This window comes from Taudactylus pleione, unplaced genomic scaffold (assembly GCF_031769625.1).
Source record: "Taudactylus pleione unplaced genomic scaffold, aTauple2 ptg000061l, whole genome shotgun sequence".
In the NCBI taxonomy this organism is placed as follows: domain Eukaryota; kingdom Metazoa; phylum Chordata; class Amphibia; order Anura; family Myobatrachidae; genus Taudactylus; species Taudactylus pleione.
Window position 1 is genome coordinate 7923823 of NW_028284463.1, and position 15534 is coordinate 7939356.

The following is a 15534-nucleotide window of genomic DNA, read 5'->3' on the forward strand; positions in this document are numbered from 1 at the left end:
ATGCATTTCACTTGATGAAGATTAAACTGAAGGGAAAATGCCCCAAGAACAAGCAGGATCTGAAGACATTTGAGGTAGAGGCCTGGCAGAGCATCACCAGGGATGAAACCCAGCGTCTGGTGATGTCTATGCATTTCAGACTTCAGGCTGTAATTGCCTGCAAAGGATTTGCAACAAAGTATTAAAAAGTGAAAGTTAGATTTAGGATTGTTTAGTTTGTCCCATTACTTTTGGCCCCTTAAAAACTGGGAGGCACATATAAAAACTGTTGTAATTCCTACACCGTTCACCTGATTTGGATGTAATTACCCTCAAATTAAATCTGAAAGTCTGCAGTTAAAGCACATCTTGTTTGTTTCATTTCAAAGCCATTGTGGTGGTGAATAGAGGCCAAAATATGAAAATTCTGTCAATGTCCCAATATTTTGCACCTGACTGTAGACAAGCTACAAATTTACCTACTTTAGTGCTGCAAACATTCTTCACCAGGAACCAATAGTTAGGGCTTGTGTGCAGTTGCTTTTTCTCAAAATATATATTATTTTGGTTAACTTAATCTTAGAGCACCTGAAATCCACCATCTGCTGGCCTGGGTCCCTTGCAAAGATTTGGGGTGACTGCTTTATAGTGTCCTTAGCTGGCTGCTCTTGTTGGCAGCTTGGGAGCAGTTTATACAAGTTGAGTGTAACATGGTCCTCCTTCTCTTCCTCTGCAGTTATTGGAGTGTTAGCTCCAGATGCAGCACCCTGGGATTATTATGTGAGAAAAAGTATGAAATGTGCACTCTGAAAAAATGAAAAGAAAATATCACCTTCCTGCTTCTCTGTTGGAGAGAGGCTGCTGGGGTCCTAATGAACACAAATTGTGATGGTATTTGTTTGGTATGAAGTATAGTTTTTCATCTGCATTCATTTTAGTAAATCGGTGGGATTTACAATTGAATTGTTATTAAGCCCCTAGATTAAACAGCCACCTGACTTCCACATGTCCATCTATGTAGAAAACCCTAGCTGCAATAGATACCAGAGTGCTTAATCTGCCCCCAGTACCAGGTAATTCTCTCATTTTTTCATAGCATACTCACCTGCCCTTGAAGCATTTGACTCCCTGCAGTGTATTTTACACTACAGGCCATCTAATATCCATAGAAAATAAAAGTAGCACCTACTTATCTATTTCTCTATTGCTCTGCTTGCATCCATCATGAAATGACTAACAGACTGCAGAAGTAAAGCGTTGCTCTGACTGCTGAGTGCTGTACTGTACTTAACTTACTAGTATTCCTATTAAAGTATACCTTTTAAACCCAGACATCATGTAGAGATAGGTAAATGTTGATTTTTAAATTGCTAAAAAAGCATATACCTTCTCTTGCATGTAATGGTTCCCTTAATAGTATTGTCTCCATATAAGTGTTTAACAGAGATTAGGTTTATAGAATGAAAATGTATGTACAATTAATGTTCTCCAGAAGGAAGAACATACTTGCATGCTTAGATATAATGTTTTATATGTGTAAACTTTTGATTTGCCAGTACATACTAAATCACATTGACTATTGGTCACATGCCAACACTGTGCAGTTTTATTGTACAATGCGCATTCATTATTTACCTTGGCTATGTATTATCACCAGTGCACATGCATGAAGACACCACTGCAATCATACTGCGATCGCAGAGACCATGCAGACCCATCACAGAGTGATTGACATTTCAGGGTGTTGATGGGGGGGGTCAGCTAAATGCAGGCGTGTCTGTCTGTTTGAACGCCATTTCAGGGGCATGCATAAATTTGCCACTGTGATGGCATATGCGTCTTGAGCTCTCACTGCGTACAGGAAAGTTAGCAGTTTCTGAGTAAGGTCTGACTTCGTGCATTTGTGCGTGAGGCTCTGATGTTACTTCATTGTACCGATGTTTTCACAGACTTGCAAAGTATTACAGATGTGTGTAAGGGGAAGTGGGTGTCTTTATGTTGGCCTGCGATGGCTTTGCGTTAGAAGTCATTAGCATATTTTTGCAGCAGGTCTGCATGTGTAATCGCAGTTGTGATCATAATAGCGATCCGTAATTAATCAGGCTCTATAATCATTAAGGTTGCGGCCATTTTCATATAGCAGACACCTATTTATCTTAAGGTGTATTAATTAAAGTAATCTTTTATGGTAACCATATCTTTTTAGTGTGCCCCATGAAAAGAGATTTTGCTTCTTGCATCTATGCAAACATTCTACTGTATATAAGTTAGTGGTATGCAAACCACTGGAAAATTGATGCATTCTAGCCAGACTGAACAGGCTGCTTAGTAAATTTGCCCCTAAGCAAAACTAATGTCATTCAGGGATGGCGTAAAAACAGAAGCTACAGAATTCCAAATTGTTAAATTGTGACCATTTAGTTAATTCATTTAACTAAGTTTGAAATTATGTTGCTGTAATGGGGAGTGATGTAGCATATGTAGATTTTGTCTGAAAATAATTTTTTTAGAAAAATGTTTTTTTTATTATATTTATGCTTTGTACATTATTTTGATAAAAATATTTGGTACTTGAATATATATTCTATGAACTCTATAATTATATATTGTTGTTTCTAAAATCTAAAAAATTATAATTAAGACCCTAGAGCAGATTATATGGATAATACAATCATCATTATTTTTTTATATTCCCTATAGTAACAATTTATTTAATTACAAATTGTATAGGGATCCACACACTATAAGTATGAATCCTGCTTTCCTATGTTCAGCATTAGCTTATCTAATGGTGAGTTTTGATCCATTGACCAATTTTAATGTTGTAAATCGATTTATGCTTCTTGATGGTGTGGTATATGTTTAAAACATTTTCTATATATAGTTTTGTGTTAGGCACTCCTATTTAAAGGATAAAGGTAAGATTTTATGAACAACTAGTGTAAGCCAATTATATTTCAAATACCAAATCTTCTATCCAGTATATTAAAAGATAGCAATAACATTAAAAGGGGTTTGTAAAATGTTATTGAAATGTTTAAAACTTTAAGATAAGACTATTATGGTGTGATATGGATGTTTTTTGTTATTTCGAGACCCACTATGAAGTCTGAAATGGTTGATTAAACATTAAATTTGTGCAAATCTGTTGTCATGTCCATAATTGAAAAATTACTACAAAAGTGCTTTAAAACTTACCAAACACACATTAAAAGAAAAAAAATATAAAATGTAGCTCTCCTAAAAAAGATGAAAAAATATATATAGTTCACTTAAGTGTTTTTTTTTTTTTTTTTAAACTGACAAAAAGTATTCTCAAACATGACTAATATATATATATATATATATATATAAATATATATATATATACATACATACACACACTGTAAATGTGGTGTTCAGTCTGACAATAACAATCTGAAGGATCCTAGACAAATGTTACATTGAAGCCAACTGACTGTCATTTGCAAATATAAAACAGAAAGTAACAGACTTGGTTTCCAATTTTAATTTATTTTTTTGCTAAACATTTCTTTTGGATTTTATCGGAGAGGAGAGAAGGTATACAGTACAAAAGAATGGTGTCAAAAGACTAGGGTATGAAAGGTAAACAAATAAAATATCAGTGTACGGTATAACACTTGTTCATGATTCTACATTTTACTGAACTCCTACATAGTGGACACCCTCTAAACATAATACAAAAAACAAGTTTCCGGGAGAAAATTTGTGGTGCACTAAAGGAGCTCAGCCATTCCTCACCTAAAAACCTTTCCCTAGAGGTGTTGAACAAATTATACATATATACAGGATGTGAGGGATAATGGCACTACCCTCTAAACATAGCTAAGTAACATTGTATGGATATTTAATCTGTATTTTTCTTTCAGGTTTATTTCTAGTTCTGAGTTTTTAGTTTTAAAGATGTTAAATTACAGTCAGGGTCTAAATATAGATCCCCTAATTATTATTGACTTCAATTTTATCTCATCTGACTTAACCCTAAAAAACTCACAAGTGCTGGGAATTATAAAAGTCACATCAGTCTAATTATATTGAACATACCAGTGACGTGCGGTGAGGTAAATGGCTGAGGAGGCACTGGCTAGTATCAGAGCCAGATTTACAGATACATATACAATATGAACCCGAGGGTTCATGTGGGCATTATGCAAAAGTGCAGCAGTATATACTGTAGTGCTGGAAATTTGGTGTGTTTTGATCAGGGATGTTGCAGAAATGGTATACAGGGGAGGCAGTGCCCCACCTGTCTTTCACTTTTTACTCAAGAGTTTTGACTATAAAAATGATTAGAAAAAAAAGTGTATATTTATAATACTTTCTTTAAAATCTACTTAGAATTTTTATAATAAAAACTGTGGAGTATACTAAAGACCCCAAATGTTCCCAGACTTGTTTTTTGTTTTAAAGTTAAAAAGTTAACTTTTATTATACACTCTCATACTTTAATTGTATTCTCCATTAATTATTAATTTATACACTGGGTGAGACTAATAACCTTAATATAACTTGCTATATATCTGTGTACACCATTGTTTTCTGGGAGTGAATAAGTGAATACCTCAGGCATATGTGTTTCTATCATTTGATGCAGTAAAATTAATTAATTTCAAAATATCAATAATTGACTGATCTATTCTATACATTGATTTCCCATTATCATATGAGTAAGAGATTTTATCTCTACTATATGAGAATAATTTTAACCACAACTAGAGCCCACAGAAAGTTTTATTAGGGCCTGCACATTGTTGGTTGTACTAATTCCTCCTACTACTTTAAAAGAAAATATATCCTATCCAGCACCTGGAAAATACACACAAATATATCCTTTTAATCTATTGGGACTTTTCAGAAAGTCCCTAAATATCCTAGGCTACAGGATACTACACCCACCTCTTTTTTATTTATTTATTGTTTTATTGTACTTGTTATTATTCAGGTGGTGCCAGTCATGACATCTGCCTTTATAATGGTATTGCATAGAGGGTGCTTTACCAAAATCATATACAGTACTACACATTTAGGTTTAAAAGCTGACTGGGTCATCTACACCTGCAGTTGAACTCATGGCTTGGGGACATTGTTAAAGTTTAAATTGAAGGGCGGGCTTTGTTAAGTTTTTCATGTGCTTTCTTTATTATTATTTATTCAGGTTCTCCTATCAGATTTCATTCTTCTGTGTAGATGTTTGGACAAATGGAAAACAAGTACAGATACTGTAATTAAAATTCTCTTGTCTTGCAATTTTTAGAAAAATGACAGTAAGTTCTCTATAAACAGCACAAAGGATACCGCAGTGTTTGTTGTTAATAAATGCAAGATATGGCAGTCATAATCTCAATCATCCAACCTCAGATGCATCTTCAAAACCTTCAATTTCCTCCTTTGCCTTTCTGATCACCCACCACTCAAGGCTTTTGAAATTTCCACTTACTCTTCTTTTCCACCAAAACTGCTTTTATCCATAAGGACATTTCCACCTCTAATCATTCTTCATCTCCTCCAACATTTTAATTCTGGGCAACTTTCTCTTTATTCCTTCTCTCTTGCTACTGGTGATGATGTCCCTTCACTTCTTTTGTCATCATCCTCCTCTATTTGACCCCTTGACCCCAATGTCTCTCACCTGCTCTGCTCACTTTCACTTGTCACTCATGTCCACTTAACTAACCTATTTAAATGCTCCCCCTAATGGCACTTTCCCCTCTTTGCTTCCACCTAACTCACCTATTTAAATGCTCCCGCTAATGGCACTGTCCCCTCTTTTTTTTAACATACCCTCATCTCTTTACTTCTAAATCCTGACTCTTTTAAACTATTAACCAATTTATCTTATCCCTTTTGCCTCCAGACTCTTAGGGATACATTTACTAAGATTTAGGTTTGGCCAAGTATAAATCCCTCCTCCCTAGAGATCCCAGCAAGTGAGTCTTGCTACCATCTATTTCTGCTTTAAAGAACATTTAAAAGTATTTATCAAACATTAATCTTGCAATCTCCAAAACCATGGGTGCATGAAATAGCCTCAGGCTACACCCCGCCACTGGGGTTTCCTCAATGGGAGGACCCATTTTTGGGGAACTCCCACTTTCTGAGGAATCCCAGGGCTGAGGTGAATAGTTTAGGACTGGTTAATGTGTGTCCCCTTCTATGGCATTACCCCTGGCTGGTTGAGCCCAGTACTAGTTACTGGAAATACAGGGGAACCCAATGCCTTTTTCTCCCAATTCTCCAATACCAGAATGGACTTAGAGGTCTGGGGATGGTTATGATTTTAGGGGCCCTACATTTTTGTTCTAATTTTTAACACTTCAGTACAGTCACCCATAAAAGCACTGCACAGATCTGACTGATCTGTGCAATGTTTTGGCAGAACATGCAGCTTACAGGCACATCTATTTATTTCTTCTCTCGGGTTGGTTCAATGGTCTATTGACTTCTTTTTGAGTATTTTGATGTATATTTCTGTGCAGGATCATGTTTTGGGATCATGTTTTTGCATTTTTATTTTTATTTTGTATGAGGGCTGATTGAAAAGTAATGAGACTTTTTTATTTAGAATCAGAAGACTCCACAGGATCTGAACATTTTCTTTTTGAAAGTAGTGTCATTTACATTCAATACATTTTTTGTAGTGTTTAAACAATGATTCAAAGACATGCAGTAGACTGTTTTGTGACATCACTTTTATTGTTGACAATTTTCACTTCATCGTCATCTCTTTCCATGCAGTTGTTTTCTCAAGATAAGGAATGCCCAGAAATCACATGTTGCTAAGACTGGGCTATATGGAGGGTGTTCCAGTGCTGTTTCATTAATTTCAGTAAGGGCTGTCAATTCAACAGCAGCAACATGTGATCTCTTGGAGAAAAAAAACCTGTTTCTTCAGAAAAAGCATATTTTTTTCCACGAAAATGGATTTTCAGGATGTTTGCACAGTAGTCGCCATTAATTGTCTGTCCAAAGGGAAGCCAGTGCTATAGGATCATAAAGTGCGCATCAGCAGAAGCATGACTTTACATGTTGAAGTAATCACACTGAATTTTTTAGGCGTAGGAGAATTCACATGTTTCCAAAACATTGGACTGTTATTTGCACTCCAGATCATAATGACTAATCCGCGATTTGTTACACGTTACAATCGATTTCAGGAAATCAGGTATTGTCATTCAACAGTGTTCTAGCATGGATCAACTCTTCATCACATCTGCTCTTCTGTTAGATTTACCCACCTGGCACACTCGCGATGCATTTTCAGTTCCTTTGTCACAATATGCTGAACCCATTTATATGAGATGCCAAAAGATTGTTTAAAGTTTACCTTCTGTCATGTTGCAACATCTTTGGCAATTTTGACATCTATAAGCGTGGTGGATAGTCTTCCAGAACATACTTCATAAATCACTCACATATTATCCATTTTAAAGTGCTTCCACCACTGAAATAGTGTAGCACGGCTAATTGTTTCTCCACCGTATGCTGCCATAACATTTCATGAGTTTTATTTCAACTTTTTCCAAGTTTAACACAAAATTCAATCACACATCTCTGATGTAATCTTAAAGACACATCTTTCTCATCTGCCATTATGAAACATATGAAGATCTTCCATATGCTGTGACCAAATAAAGAAGCCTACAGCAGGTTCAGACATATCAATATATGAGCTTCACAATAACCAGCATACAGATATGTCCAGTCTCATCTTTGCCACTTCTGCGCCAAATCTCGCAACACATGGTGCTTGTCACATTACGCGAACATGTATGCATTCACACCCGTGACCCCATTGGATTGCTTGGTGCAAATGCAGAGCATGGCATTGCACACCATGGTACATGCAGCCTCAGCTAATCGCATGGTGCAATGCGTGCACACGTTTGCAGCATCTATCTATGACATGTCTACCTATGGGACAGAAAAACAGAGGCAATATCATTACATTTTATTTAGCCCTCATATATCTCTGAGTTGAAAATTAAGGGGAAACTTGTATGGGGATGCAAAGTCAGCCAAACACAATTCTTAGTAAATTTACCCCTTAGAGTGACTTGACTTTCACTTACTTGACACCTTCCTTTCCACATTATTACTCATTTAACCACTTTAATCTGGCTTCTGCTCCCTCCATTCTATGGACACAGCACATGCAAAATACACAATTGACATTCTTACCACTAACTTTAATGGTTACTTTTCTATTTTATAAATCTGGACATGTTTGCTGCTATTGACACTGTTGACCATCCTCTATTCATTTTAACATTCTGGTATTCTAGGCTACATGACTCTGCCCTCTCATTCCACCAACCTCTCTAACTGCTTCTCCTCTATCATTACCTCCAACTCTTCCTCCCTGTTCTATCATTGCTCTATTGGTGTTCTCGATGGTTCACTCCTTGGTCCCCTTCTCTTATCTGGCTACACGTCTTCCCTTAGGGGACTTCATCAGAAGCATCCACTCATAATATTGTAATAATACTTATGTTTTCTACAGAATAACCTGATTTTGACATGGAGAACCAGACATATATTAAAGAATTCCAGTTGGTGCCCTTTGCTGACATATCTGATTATATAGCATTAACCATCAGTGTGTTTTTCTTCCTATATTTACTTGGAGTACTCATAAATTCTATTATAATTACAGTAATATATATTGATTATCAGCTACACACCCCCATGTATTTTTTTCTCTGTAACTTGGCCTTAGTGGATATCTGTTATACAACCACCACTGTTCCTAATTTGCTGCACATGTTATTTTCTGGTGAAAATACAGTGTCCTTCATACAGTGCTTCACCCAGATGTACTTTTATCTTTTGGTTGGATGCACAGAGGATGTTCTAATATTCATTATGGCATATGACCGATATGTTGCTATATGTGATCCTTTACACTATCACAATATCTTAAATAAAAAGCATTGTCTCTTATTTGTATTTGGCACATGGATATCAGGATGCTTAAATTCATTTATGCTTACAAATTCAATATCTAAAATGCCCTTCTGTCAGTCACATACCATACACCAGTTTTTCTGTGATGCTAAATCTCTGATTAACATCTCCTGTGCTGGCACTGAAGAGTTTTATATTGTCATTTATCTGGAATTATTGATCTATGCATTTTTCCCAGTTATGTTCAGTGTGATATCTTATATTAAAATTATCAGGGTCATCTTGCAGATAAAATCTAAGGACGGCAGAAAAAAAGCCTTCTCCACCTGCTCATCTCACATCAGCATTGTCATTATTTACTATATGGCAGCTTTATCGGTGTACATGATGCCACCATCAGAATACTCTGATGTCCTAGAACCAGTCTTTGCTGTATTGTATGTAGTTGTCATACCCATTATAAACCCCCTAATCTACAGTCTACGGAATAAAGATGTGAAAAGAGCTCTGTTGAGATTACAGCGGATAAAACTAATTAGTAAATAAGGTGCACTCACTCAAATTTTAATGAGGATTGTCTAATGATTTAAATATTCTATATGCTAAAATCTGAATACAACCACAAATTGTGCAATACGTCTCAAGCAACAATATTATAAAAGAAGAAGATATGCTGTTAATTAGGTAAATACTACTTCAGCATTTGCAGAGTGATAGAATCCTCTCATATACAATACGGTACCATTTCATGGCTCTTCCCATGTGAACCACCTGCTACATTATAGTTACAATTTACCTGTGCTTATTGGTTATTTCTATCTTATGACATTCTGGATACACAGATAGTTACATGATTAATATTCTGCAGCACTTAGGGGGCGGAGCATGGGTGTGCCTGTTCTTCACTCCCAGAAACAGGGGTCTGTTGCCAAATAGGGATGAGGCCAGGGTCTGCGTTGATGGATGCAGCACCTGGTCAGGCTGCGGGAAGCTTCAGCCTGACCAAAGGAGCAACCATCAGTTGAGATGGTTGTGATAGTGATCCCAGTCTGCAACATTGGTTGCAGTGCTGTGATCACAAATGCAGCAAGAAGGTGCCTGACACCTCCTTCTGCAGTTGCATTGGAGATGTATGGATTTGCACAGCTGCTTGTGTGCAGCTCTGCAAATCAGCCCATTTCTGAATTATGCCCTAAGTTCCTTTTTTGTGCTGGATTTCCTGGAATTTCTACACACATTTGTGCCTACATTGGGTGGTATTGGGCGAAATGTAATAGAAAGCGAGTTCTGGAAAGTTGCAAGTTTAGCACTAAACTCACAAAATTTGCAAACTCACACAAATAATAGGCTGCAAGAACATGCAAACTTGCATGTATCTCGCATTTCCACTACTTGCATGGCCCAAACTCTCATCTAGAAGTTTTCCCAGTTAAAAAAAGAAACTCACATAATGTAAAAGTTGTAAAACCGCACAAAACTTGTAAACAAATTCACAAAAGAAATAGACCTGCTTCTGGTTAGAAAGTTTAGCCTGAGCAGGAGCATCTACCATAGAAGCCTTCACAAATCAGTGAGATCTGTGCAGGCTTCTGTGTGTAAAAATGGAATTACAGTGTTAGAGCCCGGTGTTGGTTGTGGATAATACATGGGACCCCTTCTCAATTTCTCTAGTTTTCCCCCAGAAACACTTGCATTGATTTTTTTTTCTCACTTGCACCCTCCCAATCACAAGCAATTACATAGTGCAAGTTTCAGTACAAAATCACATGATAATCACTGTGATATGTTGTGAGTCCATACTCAGACAAAAAATTTGCATCTGGTGTGTAAAAAAATGTCCAGTCTTTACAAATGAATAAAAAAATTAGCATAGTGTGCTTTTGAGACACCTCGTATATTACTGTACTTAGTGGGTATTGTCATGTCCACATCAGCTGCACATCAAAAATCATAAGTGGAAAAATATAAATTTTTAGTTGGTGTCAAAAATAAAAGTCCAGCCTTTTAATAAAACTGCATGGTAAAGTTAACAGTCCCTCCTTCCCCTATCTCATTGTACATTTACTTTGTATTTTGGCAGTTAGTTCAATAACAGATTTAGGCCCTCATTCAGAGCCACTCGCTAGCGGCAGTACGCTCGTTCCGAGCGATGTTCGTACATTTGCGCATGCATACGGATCGTTATACGCATGCGCGAACCAGTCAGTGCGGCCGAAATTCATGTGCTCGCAATATAACGAATGCCTGCTATTTTGAGTGACAGAATGAGGCGTATGTGGGTGGTAACAGGGGAAGGTGCTTGAAAACGGGGAGTGGAGATCAGAACGCAGGCGTGCTTAAAGGTCAAAACGGGCGTTTTATGGGTGTGCATAATTAATACAGCAGCGTCATTGACCACGTCAATGGGTTATTTTATAGCCAGAACTGCTCGCAAGATTGTGGTAGCAAAAACCAACCACAAGAATAGCGAGCAGTTCATACGCTGGTCGATGTACTCGATTAATCTAATAAATAGCGGACATGACGTATGGTGCGAGCGGCCAGGGGGCGTTTTTAACAAATAAACGAGCGTATGTTTTGCTCGCTCGTTCAGACTTAGAGGTGTGAACAGACTGCAATTTGCGAACGTTTCATTTGAATAGCCACCCCTTGTTTTTGAACGAACGACCGCAAATAGCGAACGGCTCTGAATCAGGCCCTTAGGCCCTCATTCAGAGCCACTCGCTAGCGGCAGTACGCTCGTTCCGAGCGATGTTCGCACATCTGCGCATGCGTACGGTTTTTAGTACGCATGCGCGAACCAGTCAGTGCGGCCGAAAATCGTTGGTACGCAATATAGCGAGGGCCTGCTATTTTGAGTGACAGAATGAGGCGTATGTGGGTGGTAACAGGGGAAGGTGCTTGAAAACGGGGAGTGGAGATCCGAACGCAGGCGTGCTTAAAGGTCAAAACGGGCGTTTTAAGGGAGTGCATAATTAATACAGCAGCGTCATTGACCACGTCACTTGTTTTTTTTTAACTCAGAACTGCTCGCAAAATAGCGGTTGAAAACACCAACCACAAGAATAGCGAGCAGTTCATACGCTGTACGATGTACTCGATTAATCTAATAAATAGCGGACATGATGTATGGTGCGTGCGGCCAGGGGGCGTTTTTATCAAATAAACGAGCGTATGTTTTGCTCGCTCGTTCAGACTTAGAGGTGGGAACAGACTGCAATTTGCGAACGGATCATTTGAATAGCCAACCCTTGTTTTTGAACGAACGACCACAAATAGCGAACGGCTCTGAATCAGGCCCTTAGTCCTGTCCTTTTGTAAAAAAAAATAAAAGCAGTCATGGATCAGTAAAAAGAAGAGCAGGAACAACCCAGTATTAGTGATTTGGCTGCTGCTAGTCATAGTACTTCTTTAACATCTACTAAAAGGAGGTCAAGTGGAAAGAAAGTGGAAAGGGCTGCTCAAATCTAAACAGTATTTCACAATCTTAAAGAAAACATTACCTGAAGCTACAGATGTTCCCTCATAAATCTAGCCTCCCTCATACATCTAGCCTCTATATGCCATGTGCAATGAGACACCTGGTGCGAGTGAGCTGCTAGTGCCAGGCATATTTTTCATGTCTTTTTTCCTCTGAAAATGTGTCTTAGTCACAATGTGATGTGACTAACATGCACCAGGAATCTATGCTGATTAAAATTATATATGACACTTGTATGTGTGTGACTGAATCTGTATACAAAGCACAATGGAACAATTGGAAAAAAGCTGCAGCATCATAGCATTTTTTTTTACAGATTCAGAATAAGTCACAAAGAGATATACAAGTGTTTCATATCAAATTAATCAGTTCAGGTCTCTTGGTGCATACTACTCACATCAAATTGCAACAACAGTAATATGCATTGTCGTGTGAAAAAAATTGAAAAATTACTCCCAGCACTAGCAGTCACATACTAACTGGCACGCCAAGAGGGGCTGTTTGGTCTAACTGCAGCTAGAGTGAATGAGGACACAACTGTATAAAGGGAAATGTTATTGCAGGAAAAAGTAAAATATACAACTGGGTGATTTTGAACCATGTACCATATTTTGAAAAAACAATAAGCTTGGTGCAGCATATTTAAAGTTTGTAAAAGCAATGAGAGCAAAATTACTCATTAAAAATCAACTCAAACGAATAGGTCATTTATTATAGATGATTTTATAACTTGCAATTCTAAATAATTCGGGTAATTATTGGAATGCTCTTGCGGGAGTCAATATGTGGGCAAAACCACTAGAACAATAAAGGAGAGACTCGCGGAGCATGTGAGAAATATTAATAAGGGATTAGAATCACACAATGTCTCCCTTCACAGATAACTGAGTTAGTCTCCTTTTGTGGTATTAAATTGATAAAACCTAACTGGAGAATGAATGATAGGGACATTAGGTTGGCTAAAGTGGAAATGCAAATGATATATACACTAAAAAAACTGACACCCAGAGGCCTCAACGCTGATTTTGAAACCAAATGGTTTCTATGAATTTCTAATTTTATCTTATTCATTGTCATTTTTATTTATTGTCAATCTTATTTATTGTCAATTATATCTTATTCATTGCTCCTTTTAATAGATTTTGTGTTCTGTTTATTGATCGTTTTTTTTTATCTTTTTATGTACCCATCATAACTGGGGACTGAGCGGCTACAATATGTAGCAACAGACCAATCCAAAATGGCTGCTACCAAAACGCTAGAAGCCGATCATGAACTAATATAATGGACCTACCCAAAATGGGCACTTAGGATCACTAACCGATACTGGCATTACATCATAACCGGAAACGGATGTCACATGATACACAATGTGCATTCCAGCGGCACACGTGATGGGAGACTGCTGCGAGCCACTTGGTATGCAGCGCCAACCATGATGGGAGGAATCATAATCACTATTTGTGGTATTCATTAAATCTGGACTGGAACACGGATGTGTAAACATCATTATGTATTGTGTGCTGTTTATTTTTCACGATGTAGTGATCACTTATAGGTACTATGCCGTAAGGTATTAATTACTATGGATAGATAGGTCTTTTACAGTTTTTGTTATTAGGAGCCATGTTTTATTATCTGCTTGTTGTTCCATATTTTATTGTTTACTTTGAACTAGGGGTGTGCACCGGCCACTTTTCGTGTTTTGTGTTTTGGTTTTGGATCTGGATCTTTCTTCGTGTTTTGGATCTGGATTGGTTTTGCCAAAACCACCCTTCTGTGTTTTGGGTTCCGGGTTTTGTGTTTGGATCTGTATTTTTTTTAAAAAAAGAATAAAAACATCTAAAATCACAGAATGTGTTTGTTTTTCTGCTCCTATGCTATTATTAACCTCAATAACCTTAATTTCCACTAATTTCCAGTCTATTCTGAACACCTCACACCTCACAATAGTGTTTTTATGTCCAAAAGGCTATGCTAAGTGACACGAGTGGGCGGCACAAACACGTGGCCCATCTAGGAGTGGCACTGCAGTGGCATACAGGATGGCAGTTTGAAAAACTAGGCCCCAAACAGTACATAATGCAAAGAAAAAAAAGAGGTGCAAGACGGAATTGTCCTTGGGCCCTCCAACCCACCCTTATTTTGTATAAACAGGACATGCACACTTTAACAAACCAATCATTTCAGCGCCAGGGTCTGCCACACGACTGTGGCTGAAATGATTGGTTCGTTTGGGCCCCCACAAAACAAGCTGGCAATTAATCTGTCCCTGCAAAAACTGGCTCTACGGAGGCAAGTTGTCATCCTCATCCTCGTCATCCACCAATTCCTCACCCTCTTCAGTGTTGTGTACATCCTCATCCTCACAGACTATTAACTCATCCCCGCTGGAATCCACCACCACAGGTCCCTCTGTACGTTCTGGAGGCTGGATTCCCTGGAAGAGTTGGTAATTCATTTTTATGAACATCATCTTCTCCACATTTTGTGGAAGCAGCCTCCTACGCCTTTCGCTGACAAGGCTCTCGGCTGCACTAAACACTCTTTCGGAGTACACACTGGAGGGGGGGGCAACTCAGGTAAAATAGAGCCAGTTTGTACAGGGGCCTCCAAATTGCCTCTTTTTCCTGCCAGTACAGGTATGGACTGTCTGACATGCCTACTTGGATGCTGTCACCGATGTAATCCTCCACCATTCTGTCAATGGTGACAGTATCATATGCAGTGACAGTAGACATGTCAGAAATTGTTGCCAGGTCCTTCAGTCCAGACCAGATGTCCAAACTTGGTCATGCCTGCCCTGCATCACCACCAGTGGGTTGCTTAGGATACCTAAGTTTTTTCCTGGCAGCCCCAATTGCGGTAGAAAATGAAGAAGGAGCTGTTGACGTGTCACATTCCGCTTCAGCTGACAGTGTTTTCACCAGCAGGTCTTTGCACCTCTGCAGGCTTGTGTCAGCCAGAAAGAGAGACACCACATAGGCTTTAAACCTAGGATTAAGCACGGTGGCCAAAATGTAGTGGTCTTATTTCAACAGATTGACCACCCTGGAATCCGGCAAAGCGAATGAAGGGCTTCATCCACAAATCCCACATGCCGAGCGGAATCACTCCGTCTTCGCTCCTCCTTCACTTTCTCCAGTTGC